We start from the raw sequence: 25,586 nt of genomic DNA on the forward strand, positions 1-25,586 counted from the left end.
GTACTGGCTGCCAGACTGCCCAAGATCCTGAATTCGACATTTAACCTGCACTGAATTCCACTCTGCTCTCACAGCCCAGCCAGCCCAACCAGCAGGATCCAAGCTCATTTGCCAGTATGTCTACATAAATCATAGTCAGTTCTTTGGATTGCAGCTGTAGCCTATGGATTTCAGGAATACCAAGAGGAATGAAGGATGACTTAGAGCCATCTTCACACTAGAGTATGAAAATGTACTTATCGCCAAAATTCCACTATTATTTTGCTTCTCACATAGTGCAGTGTGAGGGGCAGTTGACTGTAGGACAGAAGCAAAGACCTGGAGGGCTCATCAAGCCCCCAGAATGCATCTAGTCCAACTTCTACAACAAGAGAGGATTAATTAACCCTAGGTAGCCCAAGTGAACGACAAAAGAATCTGTTTCCAAAGCTTCCCACAAACAAGATTTCAGAACCTTAGCTTTTTTACGGAGATACCATATGGGACACTGCCAAAAGCCATCTAAGACTTCTGTTTCTAAAAGTATAATATCTGCTTCTTCTTCCATTGCTGTCAAAGAATGAATTTAGACTTATTTGCCATGATCCAGAAAAGCCTACATTTTCTTTTTTCTGTCACTTCATTAGCACTTATGGTTTTTCAGAAATGCTTGCTCATTGGTTTAAGAATACTTCCAGGGTCTGAAAGTACACTGATTTGCCCAGAAGTCTTCAAGAATTCTTTTCTATACTTATAGATATGGTTTTCCTTTTTCAACCCACTGATAGTTCCTTTATTCTTACTGAAAATTTAAGAATAATCTTTGATAGGTCAAAAAGTGCTTTGATTAGTTTGTCAGGCACATTAATCTGGACCTTTTAAGTTGAATGCATCTATCTGTCTAAATATCTAACGGTTCTTTCTGGACTTTGCCCTAAATTTTTAACAACTTCTAAGTTAATCTAGTTAATATGGTCACAGTTTACTTTTCCTGGAAAGACTGAAACATAAAGTGCTGTGCATCACTTATTATTTTCTTTTTTATGCTTCTTTCACTTCCTTTTGCTCCTTTCTTACTTCTAGTGCATTCTTAAAGGTTTTCTTATTGCTTTTGATGTGCCTTGTTAATTGAAACTCATTATGTTTTCAGTCTTTCTGATTTTATCCCTGCCTACTTGCACAATTTCTTTATATGGTCTTTAATTATGTTTCGTACATGTGTTGTGTAACCAGCTTTTCCTTATACTTTGTTTATAGGAGTCATATCTGCACTGTGACTTCCAAAATATTTATTATTTACACACAATGCTGTAGAGCAGATAAGGGAATTTCCCAACTATATTTGTCTCATAACCTAACGGTAACCCTCAGTTTTGTTTATTTTAATTTGTTTGTAATGGGTAGATCAACTCCTAAACTACATTTCTAAACAGAGTATAACAGCTTAGAAGTAGGTGACTTTTAGGTTCTAAATAATATTTTGCTTGAATCCAGTGGTTTAAACAAAAATAGGAACTGTTAACTGCAAGCCAGAGTTTAAGGTGAACTTTAGGAAAGGAAGAACTCTAGAAACCTCTACGAAAAACTCTCCTCTTTTTATAGGACAACACATGCTGAAACAGTCATCAAAATTTCTTTGATGAAATATTCTAAGCTGTCTGCTCACAAAAAAGTACTGAAAAGAGCATCCAATTTCTTAGGGAAAGAAAAAATAGAATGCAGTTATTAAAAATAGGCAGAGCCACTAAATATAGCCAAAAGGTCACATTTAATGACAGACTTAATGGAATACAAAACACGAGAGCAAAGGCTCAAATAATTATGAGAGCAAAGTGAATATTTTGGCCTAAGTTTTACTCAAGTATTAAATTTGGTGTAATGAATTCTCAGGTGTACAAAGTCAAGAATAAAATTAGAGATCTGAAGTTGATAGTTAGGGCCACATTCTATATTTTATTGAGTGTCCTTCTCATCTAGGAGGCCACAGTTGAAAAATAGTTGTGTGAGGGATTATAGCATAGATATACTTAGAAACATGATTGTAAAAGAAACATTGTGATGAGTTTAAATTCACTTATTTCACAAGCTGAAAAATGCTTATTTTTTTCCACTAATGGCAAGCTTAGAAAAACCAACCAGTGATCAGAAAGGCTTTGTGATCTCATTCTTTCTTATGTTTCAGTTCCATCATAAAAAATCTGAAGACAACTTATATGTTATATTGCAGTTATGTAACATCATTTTCTTCTGATTATTGCCCTCAGCATGTCCTAAGCTACACTTTTGTTTTTCATGAGTAATTGGATGGCCTTGTAATTAGAATTTAGGTATAATTCTACTGATGACAGAAGTACTGGAAGAAATAGGATGTAACTAAAGGTAACAGTAGGTAACAGTAATAAAAAACAACAATTTTTTTTCTTTCAGTAAGGTACACAGACATAACTTTGAATACACACCACCAGCTGAATTGATGTGTAAGAAAGAAGAATTTTACTTGAACTTCTTACAGAAAAAAATGAAATTTTAGATGAAATCCTCTTCTAGGATTTAAAGTGTGTTGTAAAACTTCACATTGCTCTCCAACAGGATTTAGGAGATTTCTAATTGATTTCCTGGGAAATAGTCATAGGAATGGCTATTTTTCACATTAGAATATTTGGTCAGAGCGAAATAATTCACGTTATTCACTTGCAAAATTTTCTAGAAATAGTTGGTTATTTGATGTAAATTAATCAAAAATAGCTTATAGACAGATCTCAGTGGATTAAAAAAAATTATCCCTTTAGATAGTTTTTTTCTCCCTTTTTGTGTTTTCAGCCTTAATATTTTTAAAAATTTTCTGTGTATATCCCATCCTTTCAAGAGAGAGGAAAAAAAAAATGCATAGTTAGAACAGCACGTATGCCTGAGGTAAGCATGGCTCTCCATGTATATAGATTTCATTGGATGCATGTGCATGCATGTTCATTTTGAAACATATATTCATTGCTCTGTTAGTCATAGACTTAATATTTGTATTTCTTTCTTTCATAGAACAATATAAAGCATATAATCTTTTTGATGAGGCAGGAGGATCTCATTTGATTTTTTTAATTTAGTAGATATATTCTCCTGTGGAACTATCTTGTTAAAAATAGATTGTTCCAAATGTACTTGTTTATAATTAAGAAAACAGTATTTCAGTATTTTTTCTGAAAATTTATTTACATTGCTTATCTCTAACTCGTTTTGGCAAAAGTGTCTTTTAGCACAGAAGGTAACCTACTAAGTGCAGGAAGAAGACTTCTCTACAACAGCAGTGTAGGATTGTTTAACTCTGAAAGAATAATAACAGTTGCCTAGATTTTTGTTCCATTGTACCTCGGTGTCAACATCAAAACATTTTCTCTTAAATATTTGTTTTGGACAATGGGTGCATGTATACAGAGAAGCGCAGAGGGTCACACTCTTACTCTGCCCACATACTGAGATGTTTGGATTCATGAATCTAATTTACCATTTTATCCTGAGCCAAAATGGCTATTTACAGCAATGGGTATAGTCCATGCATCTGAAAAAGAAGAAAAGCATGAGAGCATCAGTAGGGAAACAATCAATTTCCCCAGCTGGAACTGAGGAGATTCAGTGCCATGGTAATGTAGCTAAACAGTTTCTAGACTGAATCTGGCCTGTGTCCAGAAAGCTAAAAGCACAAGCAGATTTTTGAAAGCAGGATTCTGTTTGAGATTAACATAGCTAAACTTTGGAGCAGGATTCAGCTTGAGGTGAAGACACATAAATAGGTGCTAGGTGCCTATGCTCCCATTAAAGTCAATGACAAGCAGGGTCATGATTCAACCGCACGTGTGTGTGTGTGCCCAGTGCCATCGAAGCTACGTAAGGTGTTCAGGACACCAAGCAAGATGTCTATCCTTTGCCATCTTGGAGGAGCCGTATGGTTTCAGACTGTGGGGTCTGGTAGTATGCAGTCATTATCAAACCTCCCTTTTGCTCTCTAAATGAGCCCCAGGTGAGAAAACTCCAGCAAGTGTATTAGTCTGTGACAAGACCCATGGAGAAGCCATACAAGAGCTGAACAATCTACAGTGTGTAAGCAGTATCTTTTTTTTCAGGACCAATACCTGAACAATTTCAGTTCTCCAGTGTTTGCTCACATGTATGTTTTACTTATCTCATGAGCTTTAAGATCCAAAATTTATCACTGCATCATTTTTAAACTTTTCATGCTTAAATATTTTAGTTCTTAATGTGAAAGGCTCTCAATATGTCATTGAAAGAAACAGATTTTGGAAGCAGTTAAGCTCTAGGATCTTGAGAGCCTGATACTAATTGCACAGTTAGATATACATATTTCTTTCCCACTGAAATTTCAGCATTTTAGTAAGGGGATAAAGAATATGAATTTCTTTCAGGTAATAAGCAATATGAGACAAATATTGTGTTCCTCACAGAGCAGAATATATTTCTGTGTCTTTATAATCTACATTGATCCAGGATTCTTCACTGAATGTTAGGAATTCACCCAATGTCTTGAGCACTGCAGTTTTCCTTTGGGTGCCTAATTTAGCTGCCAGATACATAAAAATGTGTACTTAGCATCCCTAATGATCAAACAGCTGCAGAAGCTCAAGAGTGTGTACTAATCCAGCAAGAGCAGCATTTGATTTACACTGCATAAACATTTCCTCATATTGAGTTTTTTGGCAGAAAATATTATTCTCTCTCTACATCTCTTTTTAAATGCTTTTGTTCAAGCAACTTTCCTTCTGGGGGACATTTACACTATATTTATGGAATATGTGACGATAATCATCCTTTCTTGGAGGATGCAAACAGATTAGTGGATCTTCAATTAAATCTTACTTTAAAACATATAAAGCCAATTTTCAAAGCCTTCTAGTACCAGTCTGATGGTATCTCATAGCCAGAAGAATTCATCTGCTCCCCCTGATTATTCCTCACCTGAGGTCATAATCCTGTTTTTTGATATGATAATCATTTTCACAGAAACCAATTTCAATGCCAGAGGCAGACTATGACTTGGGTTAGGGAAAAATCACCAGAAGCACTTGGATTCCCAAGAATTAAAGGATGAATCTTGTTTTCACATAAACATCTCTCTAATAGAAGCAAAATAATAAAAGAAGTATATTTTACCTTCTCTACCCTAAAGTGGGAACTATCATTCAAAACTACCTTTCTGCATCAATGAGCTTTTGAAGTTATACACTAATCAAAAGCTAGTGTTTCTTCTTTGTGAAACAAATATTTGTAGAAAGTTAAACTCTCATTAAAATTAATAATTTCCAATAATTTTGATTAAATCCTTCAGTAAATATGAGCTAAAATGAAAGTCTAAAAGAAGTCTACAGTATTGTATATAACAGCAGTAACAGGGGTAATTTATGTTCAGTAGCAAATATAGAAGATTTTCCTTTAATATTATACAGCACATATTTTCTTAAGTATGGGAAACACCTTGATAGGAGTGCCTCTGTGACATTCGAACAGGATAGCATAAGTTTATAGTACATTTTTCTACAGTTATTCTGATTTCCAGGTGGCTTACAGATGCAACATTGGAGAAAGTAGGACTCTTACCTGACACAATAAGTGATTCTTCAGTACCATACAATAGGAATTCTCACAGCATGAACAGCAACAGAAATGTTACACCTATTTAAAACATTGGAAAATATAGTCATGGTTGTGATTGTCTTGGATAAAAAATCGCATGATAATTTATAGGAATGCAAGAGTTGATTGCTATAGCTACTGTTTTAAAGGAGTAACAGTCAAGTTTGTTTTGCAGTCTGAGACAACAGCTCTTCTTAATCAATGACCAATGCAAGCAGAGTTGCTTATCAAAGTGAAACAATAAAAGATATGGTAGTTTTATATTCAGTGCATGAGAAGTGTTCCAGTGTTTCTTTGTTTATCAAAAACAAATCAGCACAACACATTTTACAAATTATTGATTGACTCTCTGAAATAAATTAGGGATTGGCTGAATCAGTCTGGGCATTGGGATGGAGTAGGCAGATGATACGCAACTTACTATCCTTCTGATAAGGATGCCTTGCTAAGTGTTAAAATGCAGAAAAATCCTCCTTCTTTCTAATAATTAGTGTGAGATTGGAATGTGACACAAGGGAGAACATAGAGCAGTTTAGCTGATATTTTCACAGTCCCCAGAGCATTTTCAAGTCACTTGCAGTGATCAGAAGGTACTAAGGGGAACCAATCCTTGGCATGTCACAGGACATTCCTTCAATTTCCCTCCCTGCATTTAGGATTTCCAAAATATGCATTATTTCCCCCAGCACAATTACCTTAGTTAAATGTTAAGCTCCAACATATAATGTCTCTCTGAGTTGATCTATATCATCCTGGAGCTGAGTGCAGAAGAGAGTCTCCAGGAGGAAGGTGCATCCAGGAGGGAGGGCTTCCTGCGGGTCACCATGTATCACTCTTTCCCTGGGCAGGAGAAGCACCACAGGCACAAGCTCAGTGGAAACTATTGAAATGGGGGACTACCAAGTAGGCAAAATCAGTAATAGTAGTGAATCACAAGCACTTATTCACCTGACAACTGCAGCTCAATTTCAGTTATTTATAACACTTCATAATATGCTAATAAATGTTCTGTAGAATGCCTTGAAAAAGTAATGAAGTCTTAGTAATATAATGCCTCATTACAGTATGCAGCTATTAATTCTGTTTTGAGGAGGGGAAAACATCATCTGTTGCTATGAATAATGTTTCTTGTGTCTCACATATATATATGTATGTGTTGGCCTGTCTTTCTCCCTTCTTTATCATTGTTTCTCTGACTTTTCTGAGTTGTATTTTCTCATTATATTTTCCTTATTCTAAAAGATTCTCCATTTCACACATCTTCCCTCTTGGGAAGAGCTGCCTCACCTGATCGTTATTATTTTTATTACTATTTTGTGTCTTTGGTCCCAGAGTTATCTGTCCAGGTATAATAGGGATATAAGTGTACAATCAGTGAGAAAAGCAAGTTCTTCAAGGTGGCAATCTAGAAAGCTTTCATACTCTATGTGGGGCTGCCTCGACTGGGCTGATAGGGAGCATTAAACTGAGTGTTCTGCTCCCCTTTGGAAAACCTTAAATTCTTATGTCTTCTTACAATGTGGGGGTAGGTACCTACACTTATTTTTCTGGAGAACAAGATTAGACTTCATTTAATTCTTTAAAGCAAAGAAACAATTGAGGGGGGAGGCGTTGGGACACTTCTGTCATTGTAACTGAATGATGAGAGGTCTCAGACAGGAGCTGAGAGAGTTGATGTCTCTCTTGAGGGGGTTCAAACCCACATGGCCTACTTCCCATGAGAGAAATCAAAACTAGAATCAGAATGGGGAGCAGCAGTTTCTAGTCCTTTCTCTGAAGTTATGCCCTATAAAGAAAAGATATGCTTTGTAGGCCCAGAGAGAGGAAGAATCAATGACAGTATTGGATTCTCTTCTAGGTCTGCAGTCCTGAGTCTATGCTGCTTGGCTGCCTTTAGATAAAACACATAAACAACCAAGGATCCAGGCAGGATCAGGACCGAAAACCCTCCTTCCAAGCTGAATGTCCTAAACAGCAATTTAAATGCTACCTTTTTATATCATGAGCTCTGTATACGTCATGAAAAAATTTGCAGTTCCGGGAGTCATTCAAATGCGTGAAAGTGCAGTGATCTCTTGTATGCATCCACATTTGATTCTGTCGCTCTGTAATTTAAAAGAGGTCCTGGGTTTCACATTGACTCCAAACCAGGAACAACGTTTTCCTCTTCCTAATTGACAAGAGACTAGCTTTCAAAAATATTCACCTTTACTGTGTCCTCTTTGAAATAGGTTAATGCTTTATGACTTAGGTATAAAAGTCATCGGTTTTTAGATTGCCTACTAGTGCCAGATATGTTCCCTGCTAATAAACAGATATGATCCTTAGGATGAGAAAAAACAGAATCAATTAGAGATGGCTTTATTGAGGTTGCTTGCTGCACAACCAATGCAGAGGGCTGCTTTGAAAGGTATACAGAATAGATAAACTCCTCAGTAGGTGTAGACCCATCCCCTTACTTTGAACTATGCCAATATATCTCAATCAAATCTCAAGCCTGTGTATCTACCTGGTGTGCATCTTTCTTATGCCTTTGCCATCTATTCATCAAAAGAATCAAAGTCAAAGACCCTACAGAAGGCATGCCTGCCTCTTTATTTGAAAACCACAGGCTAGTCTGAAATCATAAAGAGCAGGAAAATGAGATGTGGATTATAGCCTTGGTATAACACAAAAACATGATGTTAACAAAGAGTTTTTGCATATGTAGAAATTTTTTACTTAAAAGGTAACTTTCATGCCACGGTAAAGCAAGTTGTTAGTCATATTTTTCCAACAGCAATGGAAGGAGTTTCTGTCAGCTTGAGAAATTTTAATATCTTTATAGATTCTCTGTGCTTCAAAATAATGTATAATCAGTCAATATCATATTCCTAAATTATTTAGTAAATGCACAAAGATAGATCAGACATTTGATAATACCAGAAGTGCAGCAGTGGGTAAAATTGATTGAATGCACTTTGAGCATGAATAAAAGAGTTTATGATTTATTGACACTTTGTAGATTAATCTGAGGCCACATTGTGCAGTGAAGTAGAATAGTCAGCCTGATTTGTAGGAACTTTAAGGACACTCCTACAGAAAGGAAAAAAGAATTATTTCACACTTCTTGACATAAAGTATTTTTGGTAACTTTCAGTGAACTTGTAAATTATCACCTGTAAATAATAGATGGGGCGAGGCGGGGGGAACGACTGTTTTTTTGCCAGAGCTTCTAATAGTTCTATTCATTTTAAACAACAAAGAAAAACATTCAAAAAACTCGAATGAAAAAGAATTTAAAAACAAAATAGTTCTGATTTACTATGTTCTATTATAAAACTGATGGTTAGAATACCATGCTATTATATTCTTTAAATAATTACTAATTCATCCAGTCCTCATGGATAACATGACTATACCACATTCACCAATCTAATCTTCCTCAATTTTATGAATGCTTGTTTTGTATTTTAATACATAACCTGAGGTGGATATGTAACACAAATTTATATTAAAATGTCAATGAATTTGGGGATATTTGATATCAGGGTTTGAATTTTGCAACTTGGATGTTTTTTCCCACTTTGAACCACAGACCTCTGTTGCTCTCAGTGGAGCATAATGAGAAGCTGGGTTATTTGTGTGCTGTATACGTGAAAGGTGCTTAGATGGCACTGACAAGTTCCTTTGTCAGTTTCCAATGAATTTTAGATTTTAGGTTGTTTACTCAACTTCTACTGGACTAATAGAAAAATACACGAGACAATCCCTTGTAACAGGTAAAATGAACATCAGGATCCTAAGGGCAGTCATGCAATAACAGTTGTTAAATATGTTTGTGATAAAAACATATTTTGTATTTCTATACTGTTGTTGTATGGGCTGAAGCAATGTTACTCTGCTGATAGCAAAAACATAATCCTTATTTTATATCTATCTATTTAAGTATATATAGAGAGATATAAATACATATATGTGATATCCAAAAATGAGATCTGGGAACTACCTCCATAGAATACATACGGGAAGGTTTCCACATAGGGTGATTTATTTAGTGTGAACAAAGCAGCAGAAAATCATGCCCAAAAATTCAGACGACAAAACAATAACTCAGCTTAGTTCCTATGAGTCAATACCATTTCATATACATTATTAACAAGGTTTGCAGGAGCTTTCTGTATAGAAAGAAACATTCTGCTACAAAATCATGGATCCTATTTCCTTCTACTAGGTCATCTTGACAAATGTCAATTTTCTTTCAGAATTCGGTGCTCTTCATTTGCATTACCAAATAACACAGGGCAATGTAATCTTTTCATTTTCTCTTGCTATGTTGAATAAGTCTCCACTGGAAAAAAAATCAATGATACTAGGTACTGCAAGGTGGTGCAACATAGTTATTTAACATACTGTGAAATAAACATTACCTTTTCATACCACTATATGTATAGAGTATTTCATTACATTTTATATGGGAATACTGTCTGTGAAAGAACAATGCAATATTTTTGGAAAAATAACAGGAAAAGTTGACATGTTTTGAAGGTAGTGTTTGAACACAGAAAAACTCAGAGGTTCAGAGACTAAGTTTTGATTTTACTCCGACAGGTTAGGAAGGAGTCAGAGAGAAAAAAAGAGACACATCTTGAAAGAAGGTGTTTTACAAAGTCAGAGAATCAATCAGACACAAAGGCTGTTCCAAGGGAGAGAATGTTATGAAAGAATAATCTGCTCCAATTGCGGAAAGACAAGATGAGAGAATAGAATAGAGGACAAAGAAAAACATATACAATCTGGAAAATATGAATAAACAAAGCTTGAGAGCGAGGAGTGTGCAGAGTAACTTAGTGGTAATGACTATATTCAGATCCAGGATAAGATGGCCCGGCTCTACTGGCATGCATTTAGTTGTGATGCTCAAACAAACTCTGAATCTGGCCTCTGGAAAAACATCTTTCATTGGATTCTGTAAATTAAATAACTGTCTCTTATTTCTGGATAACTTTCTTTTGATATTTGGGAACTGATGAGGAGGGCATTCTTCCCTATTTTTCTTTTTTTCTCCCTCTTGTTTCTTTAGTATGGAATAGCTGTTATCAAGGATAGGAAACTTCTTGCTCGACTTCAGTGTATGTGTCCAAAAGGTACTATTAGAAAATCCTAAGAAAGGAGAGGGGGAATATTTCTACCATTTGCTTGAGGCTATTTTAGTTATTCAAACAAGACATAAATCAGAGGATTCCATACATAATAAATGTAGAGAAATAGGCATCTCAAAAGATCTTAAATTAAAATAAATAGTTTGATGTTAAAACTAAACTGAATAGTTTGAATGTTACTTTTTTACGGAACTAAAATTGTAATATGACATCTTTGAGTTGCCAGTACAAGAGATAGTTCTTCCAAATTATGAATTTTTAGGAAATCTTGAATGAATTACCTCATGGTCACCTACTTAAAATCTATTTAGCCCTAGTGAGAAAGCCATTGCCACAAACAAAGGCAATATCAGCACTGTGAAAGAAGTGACTCACGCCAAGGTGACTAGAGGAGATTTCGGATTGCAGGAGAGTCATGTAACAGGATAATACCAGACTTTTTTTTTTTTTTAAATGAGATAATAGATATCAGTACTCATGAAGTATGAGAAAATAAAGTAATAATGAAAAGAATTCAGAAACATATCCTGTACAACATTAATACCTATACAGTCAAATTTCAAAGCATCCTATCAATATATATACTTTAAAATGTCTGATCCTTTCAAAGTAGAATAAATTAAATTTCTGAATCCAGACTGAGCTCACGGAAAATGGCTGATTCATTCACCTTTACCATAAAACTATAATATAAACTAGAACAGTTTACAATCCAGCTGAGAAAACCTGTATGTATATGTTGTAATGATTCAAGAAAACAAAGCACTAGTCAACATGGGTGTCTTAGATGGGTGCCCAAACCATAGCCTAGATGATCTTTAACTTTACAAACCCTACATGTATAGAAATTATTGCAAACTCTCAAATGGAAAAGATTTCTATTGGAAAATCCTGGCATGAGGAAACTGAAAAATTACACAGATGAGAGCTGAGCTGGGAAGTCCGAAGGTGTACCAAAACTGTAGTGTATTCTACTTAAAATTTTTTTACACACTACCATTGGATTTGAGTATGGGCATTAGGATGTAGTCATTACTGAGTGCCATGATATCTACTCTCTTGTGATTCTTCCCAAGTTCGAGTTTACTGATTAGCTTTTCTAAGAGTACAACTGAAGACATTGATTCATTCTGTTTCCTTCCTAATTTGTACCCTTAGCCAGAGGGAATCTCATCAATAACCTGGTGATTTGTTTTGTACTAATTGTTAGAAACAGTTGTTGATTTTAATTTCTGTAATGTTCTTAACTATCATGAATATGGCTACAAACGATATGCAAATAAACAGCTTCCTTCAAACTTCCATATACTTTATTTTTCTCCATATACTTTATTTTTCTCTTATTGTTCCATTGAAGTCTTTTGGTAACACCGTGATTGTGTCATGCACATCATGTTGGGGAAGGATTTTTTTCTCCATTTAATGTTTTACTTATCAGTGTTAACAAGTTTATAGGTATCAGCCCCCAGTGTTATGATACGGTTTTAATTTAGAAGCAGATGACCATTATTTCACTTTAAGTATTTCTACAGATTTATAGAGTCATAAACCTGATGGTGCTTTAGGGATGCTTTCAAAAGAGCATCAGGAAAAAAACAAGGAAAATGTTGGAAAGAAAAGTGTTGCTGACTATCTAGAAGCTGTTTCAATTTTGAGGGGAGAATCAGGACACCTATGCAAGTGACTGATGCTACTAGGATATGGTATATGGTGGGCACTGTTAGCACAAACTTGATTTAAACTTCAGTGCCTCTTGTTAATGCACTGCTTTTGTGACATACACTCTTCTTACCATGCCATGTCTGCCTTTGCCATTGGCAATATTAACAGTGCCGTGGTACACAGAGAAGGCTCACTGCCGTCCAGGTTCAGCACTATTGGCGTCGGTTTGAACAGAACATTCTCTGTCACACTTTTTCACTTTGTAATATCTACAGAAATTTGAATGAGACACTGTTTATTTTCAGTCAGGGGGTTGAGGTTTTCTTAGTAGATTTTGCCTTCTTGTTTTGCGTTAGAATTCTTTGCAGGCATAATTGACTATTTACAAATGATATTGGTTATGTATGTAGCGTTGTGTTTAAATAATGCTGAAGGGGAGTTATATTTAGTTTTCAAAAATTATCCAAAAGTCAGTAGCATAGAAACAGATTAAAAATACAGAGTAAAATTGGAACTTGACAAAAAGCATGTTTGTCTGATTTCTAGAGTGGTCATACTTACCTCGTTAGCAAAAATAGTATAAATATCTTCGTCTTTACTAGCATTATTCTGTGATCATTACAGTCTTGTCTGTTTACCTAAAATGTATAGACAGGACATCAGTCATTATCTCTGAAAAAAATGCATTGCCAAGCAGACTTTATGATTTTAGAAACAAGATAAAAGCTTTATGACTCAAAGAAAACAATCAAATGCTTTTTTGTAGCCACAAGCATCATATTTACTTAAAGGATTGAGACTATAAAAGCAAATATCTCTTACAGGAAGCTAGGACAAAAGCTGTCAGAGAACTGGGTAGTAAATAGCTCTGAAATTGTTTTCTCTGCTTCATTTCCAAAGCTTCAGGCTAAGCATGTTTGACCTTTTACAAATGGAACGGTTTCCTGCAGGTCACGGTGCTGTACTGAGCGCTGCTGCTTACGTGCAACTTGATGCAGTCATTATGAATGGTAAAGCTCTTGCTGCTGGCACAGACTCCTGCATAAGGATGATTTCTAAACCAGTGACATTTGCTTGTTTCAGCCTCAGAAATGTGGAACACTTCTTTCTGCTTCCTCCATTCAGTTTTATTCCCAGTTTTCTGAAGAGGGGAGAGGGGGCAAATTAAATAGTGTGATCGTTCAAAATGACCCAGCAAGTTTATAGGGGTCAAGGAGAGAAATGTCAAGCAGAACAAAAAAGCTGCTCTCTAACTTGTCATATCTGTAGTCTATGAGTTGTCGCCTTGACATATTAGTGAAACATGAAAGATGTTTCTACTAAGTCTTATATCACAACTTATTAATATTTTTAATGAATGTCATATAAGCTGGAGGCCAAATTTTGCTCCCATTCAGAAAAACAGGCATTTTTACTATTGAACTCAATAGAATAAGGCTTGACTTTACAGTCAGCTATAGCCAATTTATCGCTCTTGCTCAGTTAATAATTATTGTATGGACACTGTTTTTTTCCACATTGGCAGCATGTATGTAACGTATCCACTGAAGCCACACATTTTTCACTTCCTAGTGCCTCATTAAGATTCACTTTTGCTGTGACTGCTATGAAAGTCAAGCAATCAGGTTGCACAATAGTTGAGAGCAAATATCTGTAGCTATCAATATTAGGAACCATAGACTTGTGCAGTACCTAATCAGTACTATCAGATACTGCTCCTTTCAACTTTCCCTCCTTTTTCTTCACCATAATTTTGTCACAACTTTTCTAGAGTTACCATGTAAACTCCCAAGAGTGAGATATCTGGTATCATGTGATCCTAACCCTGAAATCACAGCATTGATGCTGTCATAAAAGCTCCATAGTAGTAAGAATAACACCAAAGTAAAAGACACAATAAAAACACAAGAATTTTTAAACATACCACAAAAGGTGGTTAGTTGAGTCCATAGAGGCATACAGTTTGAAATTTGTAAGAGCTAAATACCAGTGAATTTTGATTCTCTGACATGACGATAGTTTAGTTACTTTATCATTTCTTTTAAGAAAGAATATTGCTGAGACCAGTATGAGAGCTTCTCCAGTCTCTAGCTGATGTTGATTTGGGATTCACAAACTATTCCCTGTATCTAAGTCCTCTAAAAGGCACTATCTGGTAGTTTTGCTTACAGCACAAAGTTCACCACTAAGCACAGAAATCATTATGCCCTTCACTGAAAAACATAAAAGAATTCCTGCTGCAGAAGCCCGCCATTTAGATAATAACAAAGTAGTTAGAGCACTTAAACAAAAGAAAAAGAAAAATTGGCAGTGTCCTGTATGAAAGGTGGAATAAAAAAAAGGGCACTGTCCTGTTGGTTTGTTCCCTGTTTCCTGTTTGCTTCCTTCTAGGAGGAAATGTGAGTATGGGTGAGAAGATGGTTTGTATCAGAATCCATTCCTATTTGTTGACAACTTAGTCATTGAAGCAAAACTTCCATAAATCCATTCACTGTAGTGAAAGTTGACCCACTGATGACCAAAAGGTCAGTGGACGATTGGGAAATACATGTGTGTGTGTCTCAAGACCAAAATTGGCCCTGGAAGGCGTCACCACATAACCATGCACATAGATATGTAAACACCAACCATCAAACACACACACATAGAAGAAAAGATGCAGCATCAGTTTCAAGATGATGTTGCTCACTCCAGGAGTACAATGTATCCCTTGCCTCCATATTCTCAAAAACATTTGCCCTTCTCATCGATACAGCCATGTAGACCCACGGGGAGGACAATAATGACAAAACAGTAAAAATTTGACTGTGATTGTGCCCATGGTACATAACCAGCCCTTAAATGGCTGGTTGGTAGAAGTAAGGTGTTAGAATATTCAGGAGGGCAATGGCCACCTTCTTGATCATTGTGGAGGCACTGGTTGGCATCTCCCATACCCAGAGGTTTGAACCTTCTCCAGGGTGGCTGCCATCTCCATCATCTGTCTCTTCTGAAAGGATGAGGATAACACAGTAGTGGGCATCAGGTACATTTATGGTTTTCCAGTCACGTGCATGAGAATTGCAACAGCAATATCTGGAATAGCAGAGGCAGCAGGGACAGCAGTATTGGAAGTGGCAGTAGCAGTAATAGGCTGCACATTTTTTGCAATTAGGGTTGAACAGAGTTTGCCAGCAAGCATTGAGTATGTTAACCTCAGTACTGACAGAAACAACTACTACGTATTGGGCAGACTTAAGCGTAACTCTTCCTCTCTAGGTCACTTTTATTCCAGTGACTTTTACTGTTTACAAAGAGACTCTGAAAGCAAGGTATACACAACTGAAGTAAACAGAAGTTATTTATTGACAAGTTCACACGATAGATATCAGTGACTGATTCTCACTAAGACACCCAACAGCAAGTCTGGGAATTGAAAGTCAGATGGGGTAAAGCTGGCCTCCCTTGCACCTTGAAATGGGTTGTTCTTTAATATTGCTGACTTTTCATCTTCCTAGTCTGTGCTTTTTTTCTTATTTTTTATACCTTCTTTTGTCAGTATTTTTTTTCTTGCACCCTTTATTATCACCATGTCAACAATTACATATTATTTGTGTTTTGCTTTTCTCATCTCACATGGTTTTAGCTCATGTACTTTCTTACTCCTTCATACCAGGTTTCTTAGTAAAACTAAGCCAAGGTTACACAGCCATGCTGCATAAAATTAGGCCTAAAAGGAGGGACAGCTGAACCTCAGGGCTGAGGTTCAAATGGTGAAGAGTGTATATGCTAGAAAGGCAAATTGGAGAGTTATTCCATCTGTCACGCAGTATGAAAATAGCTAGTGTGGTCATATGCTTACCTTGAGCAATTTGTACCTACTTCAGTCTGAACCATCAGGCCTGGGAATCAAGATGATATTGATGAATTTATTTGCTCAGGTTCTGCCTTACCTTAAGGAAGCTCAGTGTCATTCATTTTTCCCTCACTTAATTTGCTAGATATTGTAAGTACACTGTAAGTAACACTCTCCATTCGTTGTTGAGAGCACTTAAGTAGCTTCAGCATTGTGAAGCATCATTCATGGAGTCTGGTACCCAACTTCTAAGTGCTGCTGTGCTTGGTGTGAGAATATGCATTTGTATATACATTTAGAAATTCTCTCATCCTGTGTCACATTGGTGAACGTAGACAATCTGTGTAATAATATGTAACAAAAACAGTATCCTCCGTTTAGCTGTATTCTCGTTTTGCGGCTTTAGAACCACAGAGTTGCTCAGAAGTCCAGGTGATAAGCTACTATGTAATGCCACAGACAGCATTTCCAATTATAATTCCGATAAAATGGAGGAACACAAAAGTCCATTAACGTTTGAAATAAACATTCTTAGAAATTGTAATGGTTGAAAAAGCAAAGTACTATAGAGAACTTTACATAGATCTACATTCAATTTAAAAGAATAGATAAGGCAGAAACTTAGAGAGTAACGTAAAGCCTTAGTTTTCCTAGATGATGGGCTCAGAATATCAAAACCGGAATTTCTTTTTTCTTCTCTTTTCTTGGTTGTTTCCCTCAAAAATTTAGGCATTTGTGTCCCAAGTGATTTATAACCCCTGCAAATGGTAACCTGGCATATTGTGCAATGTCTTTTCCTGTTGCAAATTTAAAAAGTTGCAAGATCTATATTTAATGTGAGTTATTCTATTCATTCCTGTAAAAATAATAGATGTAGATTTCAGAGAATTCAACACATAATATGAAGATTTTATTTGTTTTTCCAAGTGAACAGTTTATAGAGGTGTGGCAGACAGATGAGTGAACTTTTGCCTTAAACATTTCTTGGTACATAAGGTGCAAGCAAACCATAACCCCAAACAAGCCATCTGTCCCCGGCGGGAACAGGGCTGAGCTGCTGCGACCCCCGAAATGGTCTCCCTGCGACCACCCGGGACACACCGAGCCTGCGCTGAACCACACCACGATCGGGCAGAGACTTTGGGATCTGGACTGTAAATTATTGCCGCTTAGCATGAGTAGCTAAATTTGCTGAAGCCTTAGGCCGCACTCCCTAGTTCAGTGAGAAAAGGCCCCAGAGCTGGTGCAGGCGGGAAAGATAAGGGAGTTACAAGCAGTTTGCATTCCCATGCTTCACACTCCAGGAGGGAGGATGTCAAGGCTTTGAAGTGAGGCCTGCTTGGGTGCCAGGACCCTGGGAAACAAAGCGTCCTCTCACTGCTGAAACAGTGCTGATTAGGACGGGGTCTGGACCATCTCGGGGGTCCAGATCATATTCCCTTTGTCTGGGCTTTGGGAGATAACACCTACTATCACTGCTGGGGCAGTACTAATTTGTCAGGGCCTTGAGAGATAAGGGCAGGGTCTGAAGAATGAAGACACATCTGTCAGCAGAAACTGCAACAGTAAACAACCTACCTAGGGACCCAATAAGGAGCAGGAGACCCCAGACCTAAATATTACTATTGGTCCAAACTACTGCGTGAGGGGTGGAGAGCTTAGACTGGAAAGTATAATTGCCCAGGGATTTCTTTGTTCGGGGTCCCTCTTCGGAGGCACCCAACTCGAGCTGTAACTACTGCACGCGTGTCATTCAGCGGGAACCTAGGGTTGGACCCTGCTCGAGCTGTAATTACTGCACGCGCATCGCTAAAATTTACACCTAGGGTGAAGAGGACCAACGGGATGCCGCTGGATCCACGGGTGGTGATATCCCTTTCTCTCTCTCTCTCTCTCTCTCCCCCCCCCGCCTTTCTCTCTCTCTCTTTCTCTCTCTCCTCCCCTTCGCCTTTCCCCATCTTTTCTCCCCACTCCGTGGAAAATAAAGTTAAATGGTTGTACGATATTTGACCAGTTTTAGCATCTTAATCTCATCCTTGGGATCGTAACGAACCCCCCCCCCCCCCCCCGATATTGGATCAGGACAAGAGGGTAACTCAATCTTTTAAACAAAAACAGCCAAATAGAAACTACATGATACATACTCTCTCTACAATATTGTGTATAGAAAAATACATACCATTCATGTGCCTAAAGAAAACAATTTTCACTTAAATGAAAATATACTCCAGTTTCATCTCGGTTCAACATACAATATAACTCCCTGGACAAATGTTGTAAATATAATTAAAGTCATTCATTGTTGTTTTAATTAGCAGTAACAATGTTCTCCATTTTGTGCTCTGACTATCTTCATAAGTTACATCTGCTTCAGGAGCTATGACAGTAAGCATTAACATGGAACTGTTGGATAGACACTTTTCTCCAGCTTTCCTTTCAAATGCAGTAGTTAGAATAGGTACTTGAGAAAAATATTGTTCCCACATTTAACGAACAAAACCAATCTCCATGTAACACTTAGAAACAAGATTGTTACAGCTACCAAATGGAACTAATAACACTGCCCAAACAAAACATGAACAGTCTGATTGCTCTTCTATTTCTAAAGTTTTGCAAGTACATGCTCATAGCTAAAGTGCATGGCTACAGTGCTAAAGAGTCTCTATATACTTATTTTTTAATTTAGCTTGCCATAAAAGTAGCTTTACAGAAAAACATAATTATAATTACAACAGAACTATTATATCTCTGTAGTTAAGAGGCTTTCAGCATTTTCATTAAATACTTCTGTTTTCATGGTCTTCAAAATGGGCTACAAACATGCACTCTGGTCGTAATCTACTGCACATTATATTGGGGAAAAAACTCTCATAACTGTAACCAAAAATTTCAAGAAAACATACAAGCCTTCTTACTTACAGAAGATGAAAAAAATGGCCTTATGTGCTCTAGCTATAACTTAATATTATGTTTATCTTACCAGCAAATACTATAATAAGAAATAAGATAGGAAAGAAATCTGAAAACAACAAAATCTTTTGGAATCATTGTTTTATTTGAAAACTGGCTTTAAACACATGTACTCCACTAACTAGGTATTCTAGTTTCCATTCCATATGCTGGAAATTTTCTTCTGGACTTCAACATGGAAAGAATAACGATAATTTTCTTTTTAACAGTTCACTGGCTTATCATATAGGTCGCTGTACTTTCATATTTGGGGTAGACTGTTATGAAGCTGATGCATGTGGTGAGTAACTTGATTTGTAGCTATTACTCAAGTGGAACAGAAATCCTCCTTTTTCAAATATTTCTAAATAGATTGAATAACAAATAATGATACATAATGGTAATTCTCTCACAGAGATCTGTGAACAGAGGTGTAAAGGATTGTCCACACTTGTATCTGAAAAAAAAGGAAATAATAATTATTGCCTTGCACAGAGCCATAAGACCCTGTGTATCTCAGGATGCATCCCCTTCTTTCTAATCCTCTCCAGAGCCATAGAGACACTATTGCTGCTGTTGCTGTTCCTTATTCAGCTCATTGTCAGAAACATAAAAAAAGCACTGGCTGGGGGAAGTTTGGCCTATTTAGTTGTAATTCCCAGCCCCCAGGAATCACGCCTGCAGTGGGCACTACTTTTGTACCACCCAGGCCTTATATACTGATGAAATTTCTTCCTTTGATACCTAACACACTCAATGGGAATGAATTGAAGAATTGCACAGAGAATACTGAAGACCTTGCATCAGCCTTCTCCACAGCTTGAACATTTTCCTCTTGTCAGAAATAGCTTTACTGTTTCTAAAAAACACAGATACCAGCCTGGACCCGAGGACTTCTCTCTCTGACATCAGCCTGGTGACTTGGAGGCTGCAGAGCCATGATGCTTTTCGTGCTTCCTCTTTCTGTCCCTCTAATCCTGAGTGCTGGCTGTGCATGACGCAGTTTCAACAGGAACTGAAGACGGCCCCGCCACTTACCATTGTTTTGGTAGAACAGGAGATTTGGGTTTGGAAAGCAAGTGCTGCAAGTCTTGACCTCCTCAGAAGGAAGGTGTCTGGCAACTATCTCAATTTTTTGGCAAGTATTCTAACAAGAAGTTTATTGTATAAAGGGAAGCACAAGTCCCTGTTCTTCAAAACATTAGTCATTTCTAAACAGCGTGATGTAAATGTGTAACTCGGATAGGATTAGGGGCTGTGAATCAGGTAGGCTACTGTAAGTTGTCTCACCCCCTCAGTAAATATTGTAAACAACACTCTTCAGCATTACTTTACCAATTTCCGCACTTAGTGTGTTTACTGGCTGTTAACTCTTCTAGTTAGCTCGGTATCCATATCTAAATAAAGCTCAATAGCAGTAGGCTACTCATCCTGAAATAGTGACCTATACCTTTCTTAATAAGTGGTGCTTTTACGTTTTTTTTAGAGTGTATTCATCTTCTGTGAAACACGAATTCATAACTTTATTGAATAAATAGGGTGACATGGGCCTGTTCTTGCAAAGCAATCCATATAGATAAATTCTTCTGAAATACAGTGTCCTACTGTTCAGGTGAAGTCCAGAAACTTTGCAAAACACTCTGCAAGAGAAAAGCAGAGGTAGCACTCAGTTGTGCATTTCATTTTAAATTCAGCTTCTTCTTGAAGTGGTAACTGTATCCGATACTGAAAACCCATATATGTTTGTGTGTGTGTATGCACACACGCACAAACACAAGCCAGTTGTATTTGTGTTAGAACTGCCTCCATCATTCAAATAATTTATCATCAACAATAAACATTCATTCTGGGGTAGAGATAAAAGAGGAAAGTGTGGAAAGAGAAAGAGAGAGCATTTGGCTGAATTCTACACCTTGCTGACAATTTAAGTTCATTCATACTTCATCCTTCTCTTCCTCTTACCGGACATGCACTTAAACAGAAGTTTTGGCAGGTGTTGGGACTGGCAAGCCTAAATTAACACTTCAGATCCACTGACAGCCCATTCTTTATTTAGCAGTAATGCTAGGAAATGATAAAGAAATAGCAAATGTTTAGGTCATCAGTTGCAGGACTATTACTTTCAGTTCAGTCTGTTACTCTGCCTGCTGTAGACGTCCTACCTATAGACCAAACTGTTTCCCAACTAGAGCTGGCTACCACCCATCTAAAACTGGAACAGATAACAGCATGGGAGGGAAAGCTGTCTTTCTAATGTTCTCCTCTTCACATAAGCGACTAGGAAGGTATAACACCCTGCAAAAAGGTCACCATACTCGCTGCGGACCTGGCACAAACTTACATCTTCCTGGGGCAGAGAGGGAACTGAGACCAAGATTACAACTTTCAAAATTGTCATCTTCTCTGAGAAATGCAGTACTCCTGACAAATCTGTGTGCTTGGCTAAGCCTTGATTGAGTCTTGATCATTCTCATATAATGGCAGTAGAAATACAGTTGAAGTACAGTAGAAGATTATAAAGACCCTGCACCTAGCGGGAAATACATCAAAAATCAGTAAGTGGAATGAAAGGAAGTCAACAATTAGGTGGATGCTGTGGAGGAGGAGGGAAGGAGCAATGTACGGAAACTGTGGGACAGCGTATAGTATTCATGATTTAAAAGTGGGCTATGAAGAACTCCCATGAACTTTTAGGGCATTCAGTGAGGAAACTGTGCATAAAATAGAAAGATACTGGCTACTTCATATACTGTGATACTGTGAAACTCCATTTAAAAGAAATACTACAAATAAGAGCAGGCATTGGCAAGCCATAGTTTGAAGGACAAGTGAGATGTGAAATACTTGAACTGAATTGAAAAATTTAAATCTTTTTCTGGACAAACAGATTTTGTTTCTTGAAGTAATGCCGCAGGTCATCTGAGATCCTTTAGCATCATGTATGCAATTGTAAAACTGATCACCACAGACAGAATGTGGGATTAAGACCAAATATGTATATTTTTTCATTTCTTCTGAGGAAGGTGTTAATTTGAAAATTTATATTAACAATATAGTCAAGTTGAGCACTAGTTTAAAATAGTATCTACCTGAAGCCAGCCTATGTAACACACTATTTTATGTAAGTTGAAGATTTATTCTTAATGTTGTAAAAAATATTTATTTTGGTGGATGATCTTTTACTATTTGTTTTCTTTTAATGGAATATGCTCTGACCCAGATATGCTCTTTCCATTCCTAAGAAACTTCTCTTGGGTTGTACTAGTAGTGCGGAAGTGTAAAATTCTAATTGGCAAATGGTCACCAAGAAATTAATGTGAATAATGGTGTGGATTATCTCCTGTACCAAGAATTAAAAAAAAAAGACTGGAACAGCTGGTGTCTTCTAGGGCTGTATTTAGTTTGAGTACTTCAAACCTGAAGACTGAAAGAGAAATAAATAAGCAAAAATTATGCAAAATATACACCTTAGAGTATTACTGGTTTGACAGATAAGTTTGGCTGCTTAAAGATAAAAAAAAGAACATTCAATCTGGTCAGTTACCCCATCAAACTTCATCACTGCTTCGTACTAACAATCTGCAGCTCGTCTTCCTTGACAAAGAAAAAATAGCAGTAGTGAGTCATTTCATATTTAAAAAATGCTTTCTTGTAATATTTTAGATTTGCCCTTAGAAAAAATTGCTGACAGTTTTAAAATGTCATTTCAAAAGACATGCCATCAACTCTTAGAAAACAATTTTGGAAGACTATAACTTACTGTGCAACATCTGCCGCCATCAAAGGCTAACAATATTTTCATGTATATTTTCTAGCACATAATTAAAGTTCAAACGTCACTATGGATATATAATTCTGTTTACTTATTTCAACTTTATAATTAAAAAACCCTCTTATAGGAATTTTGATGCAGTTTTTACAGAAAATGAAGTACATATTTTGTTTACATTAGTTTAAAAGGATAAATTTTCAAATTACTATATACAAACTCCCTCCTCTATGTAGTATTTGAAAGCAGAAGCTAAACACTCTAAACAGAGAATCAGGAAGACTAGGAAGAAATGGATTGGACTAGCCTCTAAGTGATTTTCTTGAAGCAGTTCTATAGTCACTCACTTTTTATGTCAGATCTTTTTCTTTGATATATACTTTCATTCTCATTCCCAAATGCCTTTCAGAAAAATAAAGTGCTCTTTGCAATTACATATTGGCCTAGGTTGTTAGACTGCAAATTATATATAAACACTGGGAAATTCTTTTTAGCAGTACTGGAGCTTCTTTAAGATTAGCATGTGGTTATTGTGTTTGATATTACTCAAGAGGGTGTGGGCAATCTGCATAGATTCACTACTGCCTCTCTAAAGAATATGAAGAGACGGATTCAACTGCAATGTCAGCAAAGAGACTCCAACTCCCGTGTGTACCTCTGTCTTAAGTTTATTTTATAATTTTGCTTTTCCTCCTTCTTCTTCTAATGCTTTGAATAAAATATCAAGGGAAAATTTATCATACAATTTGAGTATTAGATTTTACCTTTTTTCTATAACTTTTTGAACCTATAGTACGATGGATGACCTGTTACTCATGAGTCACCTGAGATCTGTGAGCAATTTCAGGATCATTTGGCAATATTATGTGAAATGTGGTAGTGCTAGTAGTAGGCTGCTTAAGCCTGTTCCACTATGGAGTAGATTGCGCATAATCATTATCTTTGGTCTGTAACCTTCTCCTCAGCTTCCTTTCTTACCCTTTCTCTTAGGTATGGGACACTGGCTTGTGGTTCTTGATGGTATAAAGATATTCATGTGTCTCACATGGTAACTCCTTCTGTATAAAAATGAAGCTTGCTATTTGCCATTAAGCCCCTGAGACCAGAGAAGTCTGGGGCAATGAAGACTTTCCCTTGGTGGAGGAGAATCAGGTTAGGGAACACCTAAACTAACTGGACATCCACAAGTCAATGGACCCTGATAAGATGCACGCATGAGTGCTGAGGAGCTGGCTGATGTCATTGAGAGGTCACTCTCAATTGTCTTTGGATGGTCATGATGATCAGGAGAAAGCAAATGTCACCCCTATCTTTAAGAAGGGCAAGAAGGAGGATCCGGAGAAATACAGGCTAGTCAGCCTCACCTCAGTCCCTGGGAAAAAGGATGGAGCAACTAGTCCTGGATATTATTTCCAGACATGTGATGGACAGGAGAGTGACTGGGAGTAGTCAGCACGGATTTACAAAGGGAAAATCATGCTTAACCAACCTAATAGCCTTCTATGAGATGACTGGCTTGGTGGATGAGTGGAAAGTGGTGAATGTTGTTTACTTTGACTTTAGTGAGGCTTTTAACACTGTCTCCCACAATATCCTCATAGATGAGCTGATGAAGTATGGGCTAGATAAATGGTCAGAGAGGTCGACTGAAGAGTGGCTGAACTTCTGGGCTCAGAGGGTTGTGATCAGTGACATGAAGTCCAGGTGGAGGACAGTCGCTAGTGGTGTCCTTAGGGGTTGATACTGGGACCAATACTGTTTAACATCTTCATTAATGACCTGGATGATGGGACCAAATGCACCCTCAGCAAATTTGCTGATACAAAACAGGAAGGAGCGGCTGATACACCAGAGCTGATACACCATTTTCTAGTGCCTTCTCTTTTTACAGATTTTCAATTCTATCTATATCTATGCGCGAAATTTGAACAATAGAGTTAATTTTTGTTGAAGAAAAACTGTTTGTATTTTGCTTATAGGTCATACAAAAATAATTAAGCAACCTAACAGTAATTTCTTTGTGAATGTTATTAAAACAATAGTTCAGAGTTCTCTGTAAAGTACTTGGAAATTTCTTAAATGAATGCAAGTGACATACAAATGCTTATTGTTGAAGTGTATGGCTAAAAATAGAGGCCTTGGGAAAAAAGGTAAGGTAGTAAATACTGAAATGATATGGCTTTTTTTCACAAGCTGTTGGGCATTTGTAGTGGGATTCATTTCAGCTAACTTAGACATCTAAAAGTTACTTGTCTAAGCTTAAAGAGTCAATGTGGGGTCACTGTCACCTGAAGGAAATAGTCACCTCCAGAACCCTAGAAGAAAACTAGGACCTTCAGAGAGTGAAAAATCTCCTGCAAGGATCAGTGTACAAGATAGGTGAAGTGAACACCTTTCTGGAACTACCTTTATCTCCATTAACTGTACAGGTATTTTACAGTGATTAGCTTACATTTAGGCAAATAACTTTTAGATGTCCAAAATTAAACAAATTTCATCCTTATGTTTTGATACTGTGCTTTACAGAATGTCACCTATACATGATGTCACTTACTATGTAAGAATGATCAGTCCTGAAATCTTTACATAAAGAGTGATGCAGCAACAGGAG

This window comes from Dromaius novaehollandiae, chromosome 3 (genome assembly GCF_036370855.1).
Source record: "Dromaius novaehollandiae isolate bDroNov1 chromosome 3, bDroNov1.hap1, whole genome shotgun sequence".
Classification (NCBI taxonomy): domain Eukaryota; kingdom Metazoa; phylum Chordata; class Aves; order Casuariiformes; family Dromaiidae; genus Dromaius; species Dromaius novaehollandiae.